General features: G+C 41.6%; 8 non-coding genes across 8 annotated transcripts; 4 read left to right on the top strand and 4 right to left on the bottom strand.

Moving 5' to 3' along the window:
• Positions 1 to 2525: 2525 nt before the first annotated feature.
• On the bottom strand, positions 2526 to 2597 carry trnaq-cug (transfer RNA glutamine (anticodon CUG)). Its single transcript has one exon. It is a non-coding gene; the product is annotated as a tRNA-Gln (tRNA).
• A 1021-nt stretch (positions 2598 to 3618) lies between these two features.
• On the top strand, positions 3619 to 3689 carry trnag-ucc (transfer RNA glycine (anticodon UCC)). Its single transcript has one exon. It is a non-coding gene; the product is annotated as a tRNA-Gly (tRNA).
• A 3802-nt stretch (positions 3690 to 7491) lies between these two features.
• trnan-guu (transfer RNA asparagine (anticodon GUU)) lies at positions 7492 to 7564 on the bottom strand. Its single transcript has one exon. It is a non-coding gene; the product is annotated as a tRNA-Asn (tRNA).
• A 712-nt stretch (positions 7565 to 8276) lies between these two features.
• Positions 8277 to 8349, top strand: trnai-uau (transfer RNA isoleucine (anticodon UAU)). The gene has a single exon. It is a non-coding gene; the product is annotated as a tRNA-Ile (tRNA).
• A 4659-nt stretch (positions 8350 to 13008) lies between these two features.
• On the top strand, positions 13009 to 13081 carry trnak-cuu (transfer RNA lysine (anticodon CUU)). Its single transcript has one exon. It is a non-coding gene; the product is annotated as a tRNA-Lys (tRNA).
• Positions 13082 to 14067: 986 nt separating this feature from the next.
• On the top strand, positions 14068 to 14139 carry trnae-cuc (transfer RNA glutamic acid (anticodon CUC)). The gene has a single exon. It is a non-coding gene; the product is annotated as a tRNA-Glu (tRNA).
• A 2189-nt stretch (positions 14140 to 16328) lies between these two features.
• trnan-guu (transfer RNA asparagine (anticodon GUU)) lies at positions 16329 to 16402 on the bottom strand. The gene has a single exon. It is a non-coding gene; the product is annotated as a tRNA-Asn (tRNA).
• A 431-nt stretch (positions 16403 to 16833) lies between these two features.
• Positions 16834 to 16904, bottom strand: trnag-gcc (transfer RNA glycine (anticodon GCC)). The gene has a single exon. It is a non-coding gene; the product is annotated as a tRNA-Gly (tRNA).
• Between the last annotated feature and the right edge of the window lie 765 nt (positions 16905 to 17669).

Here is a 17669-nt window from a genome sequence, read left to right as displayed (position 1 = left end):
TCATTTCATTGAGGGAGTTGTGTTCGAGCTAAAGTGAAATGCAAACACCCGCCCGTGTTAACAGAAAGGTACTGAACTGGAGCTCAACGTGATGTCCAGCTGGTTCATAAGTATTAGCTAATTTGAATCCAGATTTTTCCTGGACTCAATTCATTGTTTTTTTTCTGTTTTTTTACAATTTCAATACACTTCTTAATAAGAAATGGTATCACAAAATGTCTCCTCACTGTTTGTGTTTCACTGAGATATGGTTTTGTGCAGAACACCAGATACACACCTTGTTCTAAAGAAAAAAATCTGTTTATTCTGTAAGTAATTTCACAATTACAGTAAATGGAAATCTCATCATTTTCTTCAGATCCTCTCTGAATTGCGTCTGGGTCACTGCGTAAATGTATGTATTGGTGCAGCAACTCAGGAGTTGGAGCATAAATCCCAATTCCTGCACAAATACAGGAATATATAAATGAATTAAGTTTAAATTATATAATCGTTGACAAAAGGAGTGGAAAAGTAACACTGACCATAGCAAGATAACATTTTCTGATAGAGCAAATAGTAAGATTATAACAAAAAGCAAGCCTCGTATTTTTCACACTAGAAACTGAAATAACGTCTACGATTGTCTCAGTTACAGATTCAGAATGATAAACTGAGAGAATAGAATAACCGAGGGCAGATATTGCGTTTGAGTCACAGAGAGATCTTGATAATCAGCCCAGAGTCAAAACATTTAACCCATCACTTGATCTGTAAAGTAAAGACACAACAATGAAGCAGATGGTCCTGATGTGGGGCATTAATATTGAAGTTTTTATTCATGGAATGTTGTCATTGGCTGAACATGCCATGGTTGAATCAGAATCTGTCATTTTGCAGGAGAAAGCTATTTCTGTGTAAGTGGCCTGGTGTGAAAACTAAAGTAACAAATACAGCGCGGATAAAGTAAATTCTAAAACATGCTGGTGGGTAAGCTGGTGGTTAGAGTTTGTATTTTTCGCTGCTGTTTAGATTTCAGGTCTGAAATTGAAGATTTATTCCTCTCATCCAAACTCTGAAAACAAATGTGAGTTATTGCCTGGATGAACATATAAAACAAAATTTTGCCTCGAGTCCTGGAGTGCAGATCCTGAGCAAATTCAACGGGAGGTTCTCTTGTCATTTCTGGCAGTAAATTGGGAAGAGACGAGCTTAAGGACAGTTTAAATGATGTCGGTCCTTTACAGCATGTTACTGTGTGCAGCTCATTGTGTTTCTGAAGTGAGATGATTTCTGTTTGTTACTCAGTTCAGACAGGAATGCGCACAGTGAGAATTATCCACTGTCACAATCTCCTTCCAGCCTTGAGCACGGAGTTAAGCTTTGAAGCGTTTGATGTTTTGCTACAGTAATTCAGGGTTTTGTTGCGACCACATTTGGAATAGTGTGTGCAGTTTGGAGTTCCAGGAGAGCACTACTTTCTGTGTAAAAATCTGCCATGTACATCCCCTTTAAACCTTGCCCCTCGCATCTTAAAGCATGCCTTCATCGGCCGGGGCATTTTCTTGCTGAACATTATCTGAATCTCGACGTTACACCCATAGTATCTTCGCTCTGGCCTCGGCCTCAAATGCTTTGTGTCAAATAAGAAATGATAAATTGTTTGATGCATTGCCAGGAAAGAAACGTTCCTATTTTGACACCTGCACATATCAGCAAGTCATCCAGTCTACAAGACAAATTAATAGGTTTAGGTGCAGACTAACATAGTTAATCAACATCTGAAACATGCTAGGGTGAGGGAAGTCTGTATGATTTCAGTTTGGTGCTGAATATTATCAGAATCTCCATGTTACAGTCATATTATCTTTGCACTGACCTCAGCTTGAAATGTTTTCTCCAAAATTAGAAATGCTGAGTTTCATGAAAAAATTGACAAAATTGTGTAAATTCTCAAAGACATGTTGAATTTTGTCCAAAATGTATTTGAGGTTAGCATTTATTTAATATCCTAATCTTATTGAATGATTTTTTTTCCGAAATAATAACGTAAAATAGTCGGTTGCTGTTCATTAGCAATCTCCTAACATTACTTTCTCCAGAGAAGCTGAAAATATGCTTGCCAACATTTGTCTGAATAAGTATAAAGATATTAAATACTTTTTTCATCGAAAGTAACAAGGAATTTATGAACACCTTTTAAAGGTTTGGACTAAGCCAACCAAGAGTCGAACCTGGAATCTTCTGATCCGTAGTTAGCCACTGCGCCACTGGCCCACATGTAATCATCAGGATAGTTGTTACGTATTAGCTCGATATTTCGAAAGTTTCAGGCACAAGAACTGTCAGAAAGTTTGCTTTTACTTGTGAGGAAAAGGTCCATTATTGAGATTGTCTTTATTCATTTACTATCAATCCTAATTGCCCTTGAATTGAGTAACAGCAGTTCAAGGGCTGTCAAATTTTTCTCTCGATTAGAATTTGGTGATAAACTTAAACGAAACGCCCTTCAGCCAATCCATCATCTGTATTTGCAAATTAAAACAAGGCTCTGCCGAGATTTGAACTCAGATCGCTGGATTCAGAGTCCAGAGTGCTCACCATTACACCACAGAACCCAACACATAGGCACAGCCTGAAAATCCTGAATCAATACTTGTGCCAATTTGAACAGCAGGGAGAAATATCAGTCCCGTTGCACAATTATTCATATTTATATTTCCCTTGCTGGTTCCTCCTGTAAAAATGAGTAGGCTACCTTCCACTGCATTAAATTTCACTGTAACTGACCACATTCAAACACCAATGTTTGCATCGAACTGACATAAACCTTACTGCACTAAATCCACTGAACAACATCAGCTTATCACAGCTCTGCTTTCATCGCACTGGAAGCCAATGTGAAAATATAAACATTTTCAAATCTTAACAGACAGGAAGGAGTGTGTGAGTGCGGACAATCAGGCAGATGGGATCCTGGGGGTCTCGTGGTTAGGATTCACCGCTTTCAGATGTCACAGACTGGCCTCGATATATGAAGATTTAATGCATTTTTTAACATAAGAGTAAAAAGCTTTAGGGTTTTCCTTTATCCGGCTTGCCAAGGACTTCTCATGCCTCCTCCTATCTCTCCTAAGCCCTATTTTTTTAACTCATTCCGAGCTAACTTGTAACCCTATATAGGTGTTATCAAGTGTTGACAGTGGAAGTTTGGCCTGGTGTCACACTGGGTACCAGCTTTGAAGAAATGTTGCAACTTAAAGCTTTTGCAGAATGGCATGATGCGTATTCTATTGATATGAGTTTAGTGTAAGAGACAGTGTGCAAATAATTTGAACAAGTTTTAAGCGTGTTTAGACTGATGTGGTGAAAGCAGAGGCAAATTTGGGAGAATGAGGCGGTGTGAGAGGGGGATTGTTGCAGAGTCCTTGTGTTTTGGAGGAAGGGTGAAAGTTTGAGATGCGGTTGTGAATGAAAGGAAGGTGTTGAACAGCAAGAGAGGCTTGTGCGATGTTACGTGTGAGATTTGAGTGAGAGCATTTGTGGGCATTTGGGGAATGAAAGGACAAAGTAAGGAAATTACAATGCTGCTGAGTGTGAAGGAAGAGAGAGCATGTGGGGGTGATACGAGCAAGAGCAGCATTGGTGGTTCAGTGATAGAATTCTCGCTTTCCACGCGGGAGGCCCGGGTTCGATTCCCGGCCAATGCAAAGCTTCTTCTTTCTCCGTTCACTCTGTATATTGAATCGAATCTTCAGCCAATATTGGGGGAAAACAAGAGAAATATTAAGTCTTGGAAGTAAATCCTGAGGGAAATAGATCGCTATTTTCGGAAGGAGGTGCAGTTGTGAATGGTGTTGTTGATGATTGAGTGGAAAGTATTGGATTGTTGGGCTCCTGGTGGTCAGTTCCCTTCCCTCCCGTTGAATTCCTGCCTGTGATAAGAGACATGGATTCATTTTACCTGCCCGTTCATCGGAGAAACACACTACAGCAGTGCTGCAGGATCAACGGAACTAAAGAGACTTGTATGGAATTGTAAACAGTGCCGTCATGCTGCAGTTCTGGAACAGGTTTTCAGAAATAAAATTGTGGTCACTGACACACTAGTTTAGAATATATGTAACTCCTGCTGTCTCAGTGTCTGTGGCGCAATTGGTCAGCGCGTGCGGCTGTTAACCGAAAGGTTGGTGTTTCGAGACCACCCAGGGACGGTTTTCTGCTATTTTTCTCACTATCAGCATTCACGGGTAAACAATTGCCTGCTTCAACTCATTGAAAAGTTTGGAACTACGAGAGAAAATTTGGTAGTGTACAAGCTGAGGCATTGTATATACCTCTGATTCTGTGTGTGCCCTTGCATCTTTCGAGTTACGAGCATCTCTATATGTCTGCGCCTGAATCTAGCGTGCCCCTACATCTATATGTGTCCCTGAATCTGTGTATGCCCCCCTGTTTCTCTGTAGGCTCCAATACCTGCGTGCGTGTGTGTGTGCGTGTGTGTGTGTGTGTGTGCGTGTGTGCGTGCGTGTGTGTGTGTGTGTGTGTGTGTCCCTGTAAATGTCTGATTCGTTGTGCCTTTTTTAAGACTAAACCGTGAAAATGTCTGACAAACGAATTATAGAAGGCAGAAATGTTTACTCACTAAGATTCTGAATTTGATTACCGTCTGAAAACTGCTTCGAATGTACAATTTGAAGTTTCAAATAATCCCAACTTCAATCTCCAGACATTATCTCCCAATGGGAAATGAAGAACACGATTTATCTGCGGTGTCTGGTTATAAAAAGGGCGAATACGCCAGCCGAAAGCCTTCTATAAACTCCAATCTCGGACAATATCGTTCAATATTCATATTTCAGTAACCGGTTCGCAGGCTCACAAGCACCAGCGCCTGCAGTTACAGTGGTCCGCCAGCAGATGGTGGTGTTGTATCACTTTAATCACGAGGTTCGTGCAGCAGGTTTGAGGAATAATTATTTCCCTGTTTCCATGGAAAGGGAACAATTAGTTATGCAATGGCGTTAATATCTCTGTGAGTAACATTCACAGGGAAATCTGGCCAAGGATAGCGAATTTAATACTTGCCTTCCGGCTAGTGAACATGTCGATTACAAGCTAATTATCGTGTAACCTTGCATTTTAGTGATTTAAAGATTTGTCTATTCTCTCATCCAGACATTATCAAATAATATTTCATTATAATTGGACACATATCTACTTTTCGCTGGATTTTCTATTCCTTGGCGCTCATTTTTTTTCCTTCGTCCGTTTAGAAATCCAGCCGAACCCTGCCTCTATATTGCGTCCTGTGTATATTTAAAATGTAGTTGCTTGTTATAATGTTTAATTCAGCACAATTCGGGCTCTAACTCACTCTGATCTATAACACACACTGTAAATTGCATGAGCGCCTCAAAATGGCTAACTGTGCACTGATTTGAGTTATTAGCTCATTATCCCAATCTCACTGTCGAATGCTGACACGGGATTTTATTAAGTGTAATCGCAGACAATCGAATTTTCTGTTCCGAGCTGCAATCTGACTCTGAATGTAACTCAATGGGAGTTTGGGGCTAGTATTTCATGGACATTATCATCTCAGTATCCATCATAATTTCCCATGCCCTCCGCACCCCCCTCCCTCCACACCCCCAACCCCTCCCTCCCCCCCCCCACATCCACCCCCTCCCCTACAAACCAAAACCCGTCGCCCCCCGTGCCCCCCCCCTCGCCCCGGCCGCAAACCAACACCATTTATTAATCTCGATTCCACGTCTTCAGTTCACCATCATTAGTTTTAATAGTGACATTTATCAATGAGTTGGAGCGATGGAGGGTGAGAGGGCGGGGCTAAATACGCGGGGGTTCAGTGAGGTTTCAGAACTGGTGGAGTCACCAACTCCCACCCACTTTGACACGGTGCTACTCCATTCTGGAACGGGATTGATGATAAACTGTCAGCTAAACAGAACATTATACTCACCATGTAATCAGTTTCTGGAGGTGAATGTATTTGAAAGCAAAGGAAGGGAATATCATTTACTGCAGATGATAGAATGACTGTGTGACTATATCTGTAGTGACAGTGACCTGGGGTGAAGCAATGGAGACAGTAATGATGATCAATGAGATACAAATCTCAGATATCACAGCAGAACTGTGAAAAGCTCATGTTGTTCAGCAGATTTCCCACAAAAAGCTATAGAAGAGGCAGAGGCTACGAATGATCTTTGAGTGTGGTGAGCTACAGTGAAATGTAATGTAGTAGAATGTATTATTATTCATTTTGACAGGAGGAAACAGCAAGGGATTGCTGGGATTGGGCCAATGGGTTTATTTTGTTTCTCCAGGCAGTTCAAACTGACTCAATGATCGCTCCTGTTTTCCATGAGGAAGGAATTTCATCCCCTCCTAAATCTTGTGCTGGTCGGCAACAATAAAATCTACATTCCCTGACCGGGAATCGAACACGGGCCGCGGCGGTGAGAGCGCCGAATCCTAACCAGTGGACCACAAGGGAAGGTGTGGACGAGTACCTTAATCTGACCGATACATTGCAGCATTTTTCAAATTCGCAAGAAAGGCTTGTCGAGGAAAAAGAAACTCATGTTTTGATAGAACAGGAATGATTCGTTCAGCCAACAGCAAATTACAGTAGATGCTGAAACTTAAAAGAACAACTTAAAATGCTGGAAAATCTCACCAGGCATGACGGCATCTCTGGAGAGAGAATGTAAGACAATGTAATTGAGTCTAAACTGCCCTCTGAAATGGCCCAACAACATAGTTAGTTCAGTGGGAAATAGGGATGGACAACAAATGCTGACAATGAAATCTATATTGTGTTAGCAGCATTTATGAAATAATTAATAATTTTCATTTTGTTTCATTTCATGTCAGACAGGGTGACATATTCGGGGCTCTTCTTATTTAAAACCTCAGCCCTTTAACTATTGAGACAGTTATGGTTCAGTCAGAGAAAAGTGATCCACTGTGATCCAAAAGAAGGAATTTTAGTTGCTGCAAATCCCACCTCAAAACGGAAAATGTTGGAAGATTCATCAGTTTCAACAGCTTCTGTGGAGAGGGAAAGAGAGTGAATGATACAGCTTGCTGACCTTTGACCCTAACTGGAAGAAATTGATGATTTAATGGTTTTCAAGTAAGTACAGAGTCAAGGAAAATAGAGAGGGAGAGGAGGAAAGAACAAATAGTCTTTTGATAGGATGGAAGGCTGGCGTGATTGAATTACAATGGAGATGATTGTTGTTTCCACTGACACAATCTCGCAGATCTGGGTTTAAATCTCATAATAAATGGGAACAAAACCTCTCGCTGAGTTCAGCGCTTAGCTCACCGCCTTCCAGTGATCTGGAGGCAGTTTTCATTCACAACTGTGAGATGAACAACGGAGAAAAGAGAGAGAGACTTAGTTTGAGCCGTGGCACTCCTGGAGGAACGGTGATCTGGAATTCACCCAGGAATGAGTCAAAGTTTTAAAAACATTGACGCCCAACGTGGGGCTCGAACCCACGACCCGGAGATTAACAGTCTCATGCTCTACCGACTGAGCTAGCCGAGCACATGGATTATGGGGCTTTCCGTAACCTAAAATGCATGGAGAGACTATGGCTTTTCTATTTGGTGTCTCAGTTTGTTCAGATTTCAACGTTTACATTGAATCCCCAAAGTTTCTATCCATCCCTCTCAGTCATCAATTACATCATTCACATCTTTCAATTCTGAGCTTCACCTCTCCCAAACATTCCAAAATCCTCTTACATCATTCACCGTATTTTTCCTTTGTCCTTAATAATTTAGCCAGGGGAGGGGCCGGGGGGAAACCCTCTCAAGATTTTCATGTCACACTGTTCCCCTATTTCAAATTTTTCAATAAGATCATCTCTGATTATTCTAAACTCCAGAGCGATCAGACTCATCCCACTGAATCTCTCCTCTCAGGAGAAACACAGAAATCAATCGCCCCACAGCGTCTGTGAAGGGAACAACATCTAAATCTTCCGGCTGGATGAACTGGCATCGGAGCTGGAGAAGTCAGAGATGTAACACTAACGATAACCTGTGAAGAACATACATGTCAGATACACAACATACATGTCAGATACACACACAGCACACATGTCACATCACGTCAGTTTCAAGTTGCGTCTTTTAACTTCCTGTTCTCCACCTCAGACATTTCCCCATTCATCAAAAATCTCCCACCTCAAACCCCATCCTGCTCCTCAACCCATTGATAATGTTACTAGTACCGCAGTCAGCTGGTAGCATTTGGCTCCAGGGCTCAGTGGTTAGAGCACTGGTCTTATAAACCAGGGGTTGCGAGTTCAATTCTTGCTGGAGCTTCCACGCAAAGTTTAGCTAACATAAACTGTAGGAAAAAGCAGTGGACTTGTATCATAACTGAAATGAAGCAGTAATACTCCAGCTTTTAAGAAAGTTCACCGTTAGAAAAAGCGAGAGGAGGACAAACGGAAGAGAGGGCTTGGATGTCTCTTAACGCCCCAACTTCTATGGGCCACCAGAAGGTTCTCGGTTTGAAGGAGATCACCTAGTTACGAGGGCCAGCGCATCCTTTGAAATAATTCTCATGGAAATATAAACAACGTTGAGTTAGGTCCATTATGTGAGATTAAAAGTGATAATTTGTGACAGGTGAATGGCAGAGTTCAGGAAATTTCAGCCACTCCCACTCAAAATTGGATTTGCGTTTCATAACGCCACCGAATGTACAAATATACGTGTTAAATATACATCTCCAATCTCTAGTCACTATCTCCCACGGGAAAGAGAAATAGAATTGTACCAAGTGCATTGTCAAATACTGCCACTGAGTTTTACTAAATGCAATCACTGCCACTCCAACATTCTGTCTCAAGCTGCCGTCTCGCACCGGCCGTAAATCCATGGAAGTTTAGTGCTAATATTTGAACAAAGAACAAAGAACAACACAACACGAGAAACAGGCCCTTCGGCCCAATGAACCCACGCCGCATTTCAACATTATGAGTGCCTTCCTCTACCCATGACCTTTGTCTACACCTACTGGGGAAGATTTGCAACCACCTTTGCCAAATAATCCATTCATCCATGAATCTCTACTCCAATCTGTTAAATTCACCATTGCTAAATCCAGTAATGAATACTATGCGAAGTGGGTGGGACTGTTTGGGCTGAGGGTCGAGCTGAATGGGAGGGTGGGGGTGTGGTGAGCTGGGGTGGAATTGTGAAGAGAGTTCACGGGATTTGAGTTTTGAGATTCATTTCACTGAGGGAGTTGTGTTGCAGCTGAAGTGAAATGCAAACATCCGCGCAAGTTAACAGAATGGTACAAAACTGGAGGTCAACATGATGTCCAGGCTGGTTCATTAGTATTAGCTGATTTGAATCTGGATTTTTTCTGGACTCAATTCATTTTCTTATTTGTTTTTACAATTTCAATACACTTTTTAATCAGAATTGGTGGCACAAAATATGTCTACACTGTGTATGATTCACTGAGATATTGTTTTGTGCAGAACACGAGGTAAACACACTGTTCTAACAAAACATCTGTTTATTCTGTAAGTAATTTTACAATTGCAGTAAACGGAGATCTGATCACATTCTTTAGATCCTCTCTGAATTGTGTCTGGGTCACTGCGTAAATGTATGTATTGGTGCAGCAACTCAGAAGTTGGAGCATAAATCCTAATTCCCGCACAAATGCAGGAATATAAAAATGAATTAAGTTTAAATTATATAATCGATCACAAAAGGAGTAGAAAAGTAAAACTGACCACAGTAGGATAAAATTTCCTGATAGAGCAAACAGTAAGATAATGGATTTTCTTCTCTTCACTGTCTCTGGGTCCTTTGAACTATCCATACGCTTGTGGCTCCAAAGTCTCCTGCGGAATTTGGTCGACCCTAGAATGTGTGTAATGGTGGAGACATTCAGCAACAGAATCAACAAAAACGGAATGAACGGTGTTAAAATATAATGCAGATTTTCAACTGCTCCCCATGCTGCAGAATAGAGGGCATCAACGCCAACATCACAAAAATGAGGATTATTCTGAAACTCATATCTATCACCATACATGAAATACCAGAAAATATTCTTTACACTGAATAGCACACTCACAGTTCCGAGAACCACTGTTGCAGTTTTCTCAGTGCAGTATTTTATTTTCAGCTTCTGACAAGTAATAGCCACAAATCGATCAAAGGTGAAAGAGACAGTGAACCAGACAGAGCAATCAGTGACTGCATAAAGCAGCACAGCATGGATATTACATATTTTAATGTGGTAAATGATTACAAAATCAAACTTAATGGGAATTTGCCTCAATATGAGATCGATGATAACGACCAGTAGATCCGCTGCTGACATGGAAATGAGGTAACGTATCACACTTTTGGAAAGACCACACTTCCCTCGTGACAGGATAAGAATCGTCATTGCATTCACTGTAGGGAAGAACAACACAATTTACTCGTATTTTAGACTGAGCACAAGAGAAACAATCTCTCAGAATCCTTGGTAACAGCTGAAACATTTTTATTAAATCCACCCCAGAATAGAATGAGTTCACTTATTCTGCTCGAGACCAAGTTCACAGCAGAAAAGCCCTGCAATGATGTAGCAAGAAACCAAATTCACCAGTTAATAAAGTCTCCAATTTGCTGCCTTCTTCAGATTTGTATATGGGGGTCACAATGGTGCCAGCAGGTTTGGAGCAAATATTTCTGGTCTGGATGACTCAGCTTTGATTGTGCTGAAGACTGTGCAGTTGAAGATGTTGAATCAGCTGATTTGGAATTGGCTGTGAATCATAACACTGGAAATCATGTTACATAACGACAACCGCAAAGTGGAAAGATTGGAAGTGAATGTCAGGTAGTGGGAGAATATCTGTGTGGCAACGAGAAATGTTTCCAGTGCATTCACAGCTACAAACCATGAAGGTTACACAGAATGATATCAATAACTGGATAACATAGACAAGGACAATGAACACAGAGATATATGACTTACCAGTGACACCAACTACGGCAAGTACCGGGTAGTAAACCTTTTGGATATCATAAAATACCCAAATGATACGAAGCTCAAGTGGTATAGTCCAGAACATGGCTCTGAAGTTCAATGATCGCTGGCTGTACTAGAGACCACTCCCAGTTAAACAATATTGCGCACACTGTGAAAATTCCTATTTATAAATCCTCCAATGTCCCCATTGAAACAATTAAACCGTGAGCTGAGGGACATGAATCCCAGTCTCTAAACAAACAAGATGACTTCATCTTTTCTTGTAAATTACATGGTTATTGTCCTTTTTATGCATGCTAAAAAATCCGAATGAAGGCAAACATTTTGGTTCATGCACTTTGGCAAAAAAAAGGAACATTGATTAACAATGTGTTGCTGAACTGAAGAGAGTTGAAACCGTTGTGAATATTGCTGTCACACATTGTCAGCCTATCCGTTTTCCAACAGATCTCTAAAGACAGATAAGTCAACACCGGGAACAAAATAGTGAGGCTGAAATCATTTTGTATGCAAGAACATAAAACAGAATGGTTGTCAATAAATACTTACATATTAAACGTTCTTCAGTTGAAACACATGAACTGTTTGGTGTTTCCATGCATTCGTGGAAGGGATGGGCTGAAGGTTATCACTGGGAAAACTGAGGGGAATTGCTAAAAGATTTCATTTCTCCAAAGGGGGTTATTAGAAAATAGAATATTTAAAATAAATAAACACGCAAACGTCTATGATATTTCTTAGACATAGAGCCATAGAATTTCTACAGCTCAGAAGAAAGGTTATCTTGGCCCACCGAGTCTGCATCCCACCCAGGTCCTCCCCTCTGCCCTATCCCCGTTAGCCCCACACATTTTCCATGGCTAATCCACATACTCAAAAGGAAAATAACGGGCAATTTTGCATGGCCAATCCAACTAATATGATCTGTTGTAATATAAATGAGGGACGGGTTTTGTGGAGTAATACAGAGACAGAGCCGAATGCACCAGATATCGATACAGCACCTGTACTAATATGAATGCAGACTGGGTCCAGTTCAGTCATTACTGAGAGAGTGTATACAGTATATTACTAACCAGCGTGGTGTTTTCTCATCTAAATAGAGACATGACATACTCAGTTTTGACAAAGACAAGGACTTTGTGAAGGATACAATGTGAAGGATAAACTTGCATTTGGTGAATAAAAAATCCCAAATACAATAAAAAGCAGGTGATTCATGAATAAATGAACATTTTAAAAGAGCTTGCATCAGCTTCGCTGGTGGTGTAGTGGTTAGGATTTGGCGCTCTCGCTGCCGCGGCCCGGGTTCGATTCCCGGTCAGGGAATGTAGATTTATTGATGTACAACAATCCTGCGTTACTTCCAGGTCTGCAACTGTCAGAATCAATATTAGGGAGATTTCCTTGTTTGTGTCTGAATTGGAAAAGTCACATGTGAAGAACAAAAAAAGAAAATAAGAGAGCGATAGGCTGGAAAGTGCTGTTGGTACAAAATGCTGATACGGGTTAAAATCTGGCTGTTAGTGGGGGAAAGTTTATTGTTTCTACTGACACCAATATCTCGCAAATCTGGGTCCAAATCTCTGATTCAATGACAAGAAAACTTTTAATTGAATGAAATAGTAAACTCTCCCACCCCTAGTGAAGTGGAGGCAGTTTTCACTCAGAAACCAGTAACTGTGAGTTTAACAATGTGGGAAGGAGAAAGACTCAGTTTGAGCGGTGACATTGCGGGAGGAATGGAGAGCTGGAGTTCACCCAGAAAAGCAGCAAAGTTTCAAATCAATGGCGCCCAACGTTGGATGGTCCATTAACGGTGATAATTTAATGTTATTCAGCAGAATCACCACACGATGGTTTATCACTGGTTGATACTATTCCTGTCAATGGAGTGAACTGCAGTAGCATTGAATGCAGTAGAAAGGGCAGCGTGGTAGTAGCACAGTGGTTAGCGCCGTAGTGGATGTGCCCGACTAGCTCAGTCGGTAGAGCATGAGACTCTTAATCTCAGGGTCGTGGGTTCGAGCCCCACGTTGGGCGTCAATATTTTTAAACTTTGACTTATTCCTGGGTGAATTCCAGACCTTCGTTCCTCCAGAAGTGTCACGGCTAAAACTGTGTCTCTCTCGCTTCTACGTTGTTCATCTCACAGTTGTGAATGAAAACTGCCTGCAGATCACTGGAAGGCGGTGACTTTAGCGCTGAACTCAGCGAGAGATTTTGTTCTCATTTATTATGAGATTTAAACCCAGATCTGCGAGATTGTGTCAGAGCAAACAACAATCATCTCCATTGTCATTCAATCACTGCAGCCTTCCATCCTATCAAAAGACTATTTGTTCTTCCCTCCTCTCTCTCTCTCTATTTTGCTTGACGCTGTACTTGTTTGAAAACCGCGAAATCATCAATTTCTTCCAGTTAGGGTCAAAGGTCAGCAACCTGTCTCATTCACTCTCTTTCCCTCCACAGAAGCTGTTGAAACTGATGAATCTTCCAACATTTTCCGTTTTGAGGTGGGATTTGCAGCAACTAAAATTCCTTCTTTTGGATCACAGTGGATCACTTTTCTCTGACTGAACCATAACTGTCTCAATAGTTAAAGGGCTGAGGTTTTAAATAATAAGAGCCCCGAATATGTCACCCTGTCTGACATGAAATGAAACAAAATGAAAATGATTAATTATTTCATAAATGCTGCTAACACAATATAGATTTCATTGTCAGCATTTGTTGTCCATCCCCATTTCCCGCTGAACTAACTATGTTGTTGGGCCATTTCAGAGGGCAGTTTAGACTCAATTACATTGTCTTACATTCTCTCTCCAGAAGTACCGTCATGCCTGGTGAGATTTTCCAGCATTTTAAGTTGTTCTTTTAAGTTTCAGCATCTGTTGTAATTTGCTGTGGGCTGAAGGAGTCATTCCTGTTCTATCAAAACATGAGTTTCTTTTTCCTCGACAAACCTTTCTGGAGAATTTGAAAAACGCTGCAATGTATCGGTCAGATTAATGCAGGTGCCCACACCTTCCCTTGTGGTCTAGTGGTTAGGATTCGGCGCTCTCACTGCCGCGGCCCGGGTTCGATTCCCGGCCAGGGAATATAGATTTTATTGTTGCCGATCAGCACAAGATTTAGGAGGGGATGAAATTCCTTCCTCATGGAAAACAGGAGCGATCATTGAGTCAGTTTGAACTGCCTGGAGAAACAAAATAAACCCATTGGCCCAGTCCCAGCAATCCCTTGCTGCTTCCTCCTGTCAAAATGAATAATAATACATTCTACTACATTACATTTCACTGTAGCTCACCACATTCAAAGGTCATTCGTAGCCTCTGCCTCTTCTATAGCTTCTTGTGGGAAATCTGCTGAACAACATGAGCTTTTCACAGTTCTGCTGTGATATCTGAGATTTGTATCTCATTGATCATCATTACTGTCTCCATTGCTTCATCCCAGGTCACTGTCACTACAGATATAGTCACACAGTCATTCTATCATCTGCAGTAAATGATATTCCCTTCCTTTGCTTTCAAATACATTCCCCTCCAGAAACTGATTACATGGTGAGTATAATATTCTGTTTAGCTGACAGTTTATCATCAATCCCGTTCCAGAATGGAGTAGCACCGTGTCAAAGTGGGTGGGAGTTGGCGACTCCACCAGTTCTGAAACCTCACTGAACCCCCGCGTATTTAGCCCCGCCCTCTCACCCTCCATCGCTCCAACTCATTGATAAATATTAAAACTAATGATGGCGAATTGAAGACGTGGAATCGAGATTAATAAATTGTGTTGGTTTGCGGCCGGGGCGCGGGGGGGTTGGGGGGGGGGGGAGGTTTGTGGGGGAGGGGATGGAGGTGGGGGGAGGGAGGGGCTGGGGGTGTGGAGGGAGGGGTGTGCGGAGGGCATGGGAAATTGTGATGGGTGCTGAGATGATAATGTCCGTGAAATATTGGCCCCAAACTCCCATTGAGTTACATTCAGAGTCAGATTGCAGGTCGGAACAGAAAATTGGATTGTCTGCGATTACACATAATAAAATCCCGTGTCAGCATTCGACAGTGAGATTGGTATAATGAGCTAATAACTCAAATCAGTGCACAGTTAGACATTTTGAGGCGCTCATGCAATTTGCAGTGTTTGTTATAGATCAGAGTGAGTTAGGGCTCGAATTGTGCTGAAGTCAAAAGTTATAACAAGTTACTATATTTAAATATACACAGGACATAACATAGAGGCAGGGTTCAGCTGGATGTCTAAATGGACTAAGGAAAAAAATGAGCGCCGAGGAATGGAAAATCCAGCGAAAAAGAGATACGTGTCCAATTATAATGAAATATTATTTGATAATATCTGGATGAGAGACTAGACAAATCTTTAAATCACTAAAAAGTTAAGGTTATACGATAATTAGCTGGTAATCGACATGTTCACGAGCCGGAAGGTAAATATGAACGCAAGTATTAAATTCACTATCCTTCGGCCAGATTTTCCTGTGAATGTTACTGACAGAGATATTAATGCCATTGCTTTACTGATTGTTCTCTTTCCATGGAAACAGGGAAATAAATTTTCCTCAAATATCTCCTCAAACCTGCTGCACTAACCTTGAGATTAAATTGATACAACACCACCATCTGCTGGCGGCCCACAGAAACTGCAGGCGCTGGTGCTTGTGAGTCTGCGAACCGGTTACTGAAATATGAATATTGAAAGATATTGTCCGAGATTGGAGTTTGTAGAAGGATCTCGGCTGGCGTATTCGCCCTTTTTATAATCAGGCACCGCAGATAAATCGCGTTCTTCATTTTCCATTGGGAGATAATGTCTGGAGATTGAAGTTGGGATTATTTGAAACTTCAAATTGTACATTCGATGCAGTTATCAGACGTTAATCAAATTCAGAATCTTACTGGGTAAACATTGCTGCCCTCTGCAATTCGTTTGTCAGACATTTTCACCGTTTAGTCTTAAAAAAGGCACAAAGAATCAGACATTTACAGGGACACACACACACACACACACACACGTACGTATTGGAGCCTACAGAGAAACAGGGGGGCATACACAGATTCAGGGACACATATAGATGCAGGGGCACACTAGATTCAGACGCAGACATATAGAGATCCTCGTAACTCGAAAGATGCAAGGGCACACACAGAATCAGAGGTATATACAATGTCTCAGCTTGTACACTACCAAATTTTCTCTGTAGTTCCAAACTTTTCAATGAGTTGAAGCAGGCAACCCGTGAATGCTGATAATGAGAAAAATAGCAAAAATCCGTCTCTGGGTGGTCTCGAACCACCAACCTTTCGGTTAACAGCCGAACGCGCGGACCAATTGCGCCACAGCGACTGAGACAACAGCGGTTAAATATATTCTAAACTAGTTTGTCAATGACCACAATTCTATTTCTGAAAACCTGTTCCAGAACTGCAGCATGACGGCACTGTTTACAATTCTATACAAGTCTCTTTAGTTTCCTTGATCCTGCAGCACTGCTGTCGAGTGTTTCTCCTGTGAACGGGCAGGTAAAATGAATCCATGTCTCTTCTCACAGGTAGGAATTTCAACGGGAGGGAAGGGAACTAACCACCAGTAGCCCAAAGTTCCAATACTTTCCACTCAATCATCTTTAACACCATTCACAACTGCACCTCCTTCCGAATATTGTGATCCATTTCCCTCAGGATTTACTTCCAGGACTTAATATTTCCCTTGTTTTCCCCCAATTTTGACAGGAGCTTCGCTTCAATATACAAAGTGAACGGAGGAAGAAAAAGCTTTGCCTTGGCTGGGAATCGAACCCGGGCCTCCCGCGTGGCAGGCGAGAATTCTACCACTGAGCCACCAATGCTGCGCTTGCTGAGATTACCCCCACATGCTCTCTCTTCCTTCACACTCAGCAGCATTATAGTTTTCTTACTTTGTCCTCTCATTCCCCAAATGCCCACAAATGCTGTCTCTCAAATCTCACACGCAACATCGCACAAGCCTCTCATGCTGTTCAACACCTTCCTTTCATTCACAACCGCATCTCAAACTTTCACCCTTCCTCCAAAACACAAGCACTCGGCAACAATCCCCCTCTCACACAGCCTCATTCTCCCAAATATGCCTCTGCTTTCACCACATCAGTCTAAACACGCTTAAAACGTATTCAAATCATTTGCACACTGTCTCTTATACACAACTCATATCACTACAATACGCATCATGCCATTCTGCAAAAGCTTTAAGTTGCAACATTTCTTCAAAGCTGGTACCCAGTGCGACACCAGGCCAAACTTCCACTGTCAACACTTGATAACACCTATATAGGGTTGCAAGTTAGCTCGGAATGAGTTAAAAAATATGGCTTAGGAGAACTAGGAGGAGGCATGACAAGTCCTTGGCAAGTCAGATAAAGGAAAACCCTAAAGCTTTTTATTCTTACGTTAAAAAATGCATTAAATCTTCAGAAATCGAGGCCAGTCTGCGACATCTGAAAGAACCAAATCCTAACCATGACACCCCCAGGATCCCATCTACCTGATTCTCCCAGATACTGATTACAGGAATGTGCACAGCGCCAATTGTCCGCACTCACACACTCCTTCCTGTCTGCGAAGATTTGAAATTG

The sequence above is a fragment of the Carcharhinus amblyrhynchos genome, unplaced genomic scaffold (assembly GCF_965287045.1).
Source record: "Carcharhinus amblyrhynchos unplaced genomic scaffold, sCarAmb.v2.hapA scaffold_38, whole genome shotgun sequence".
NCBI lineage: Eukaryota > Metazoa > Chordata > Chondrichthyes > Carcharhiniformes > Carcharhinidae > Carcharhinus > Carcharhinus amblyrhynchos.
This window is presented reverse-complemented; position numbering and strand designations above follow the sequence as displayed.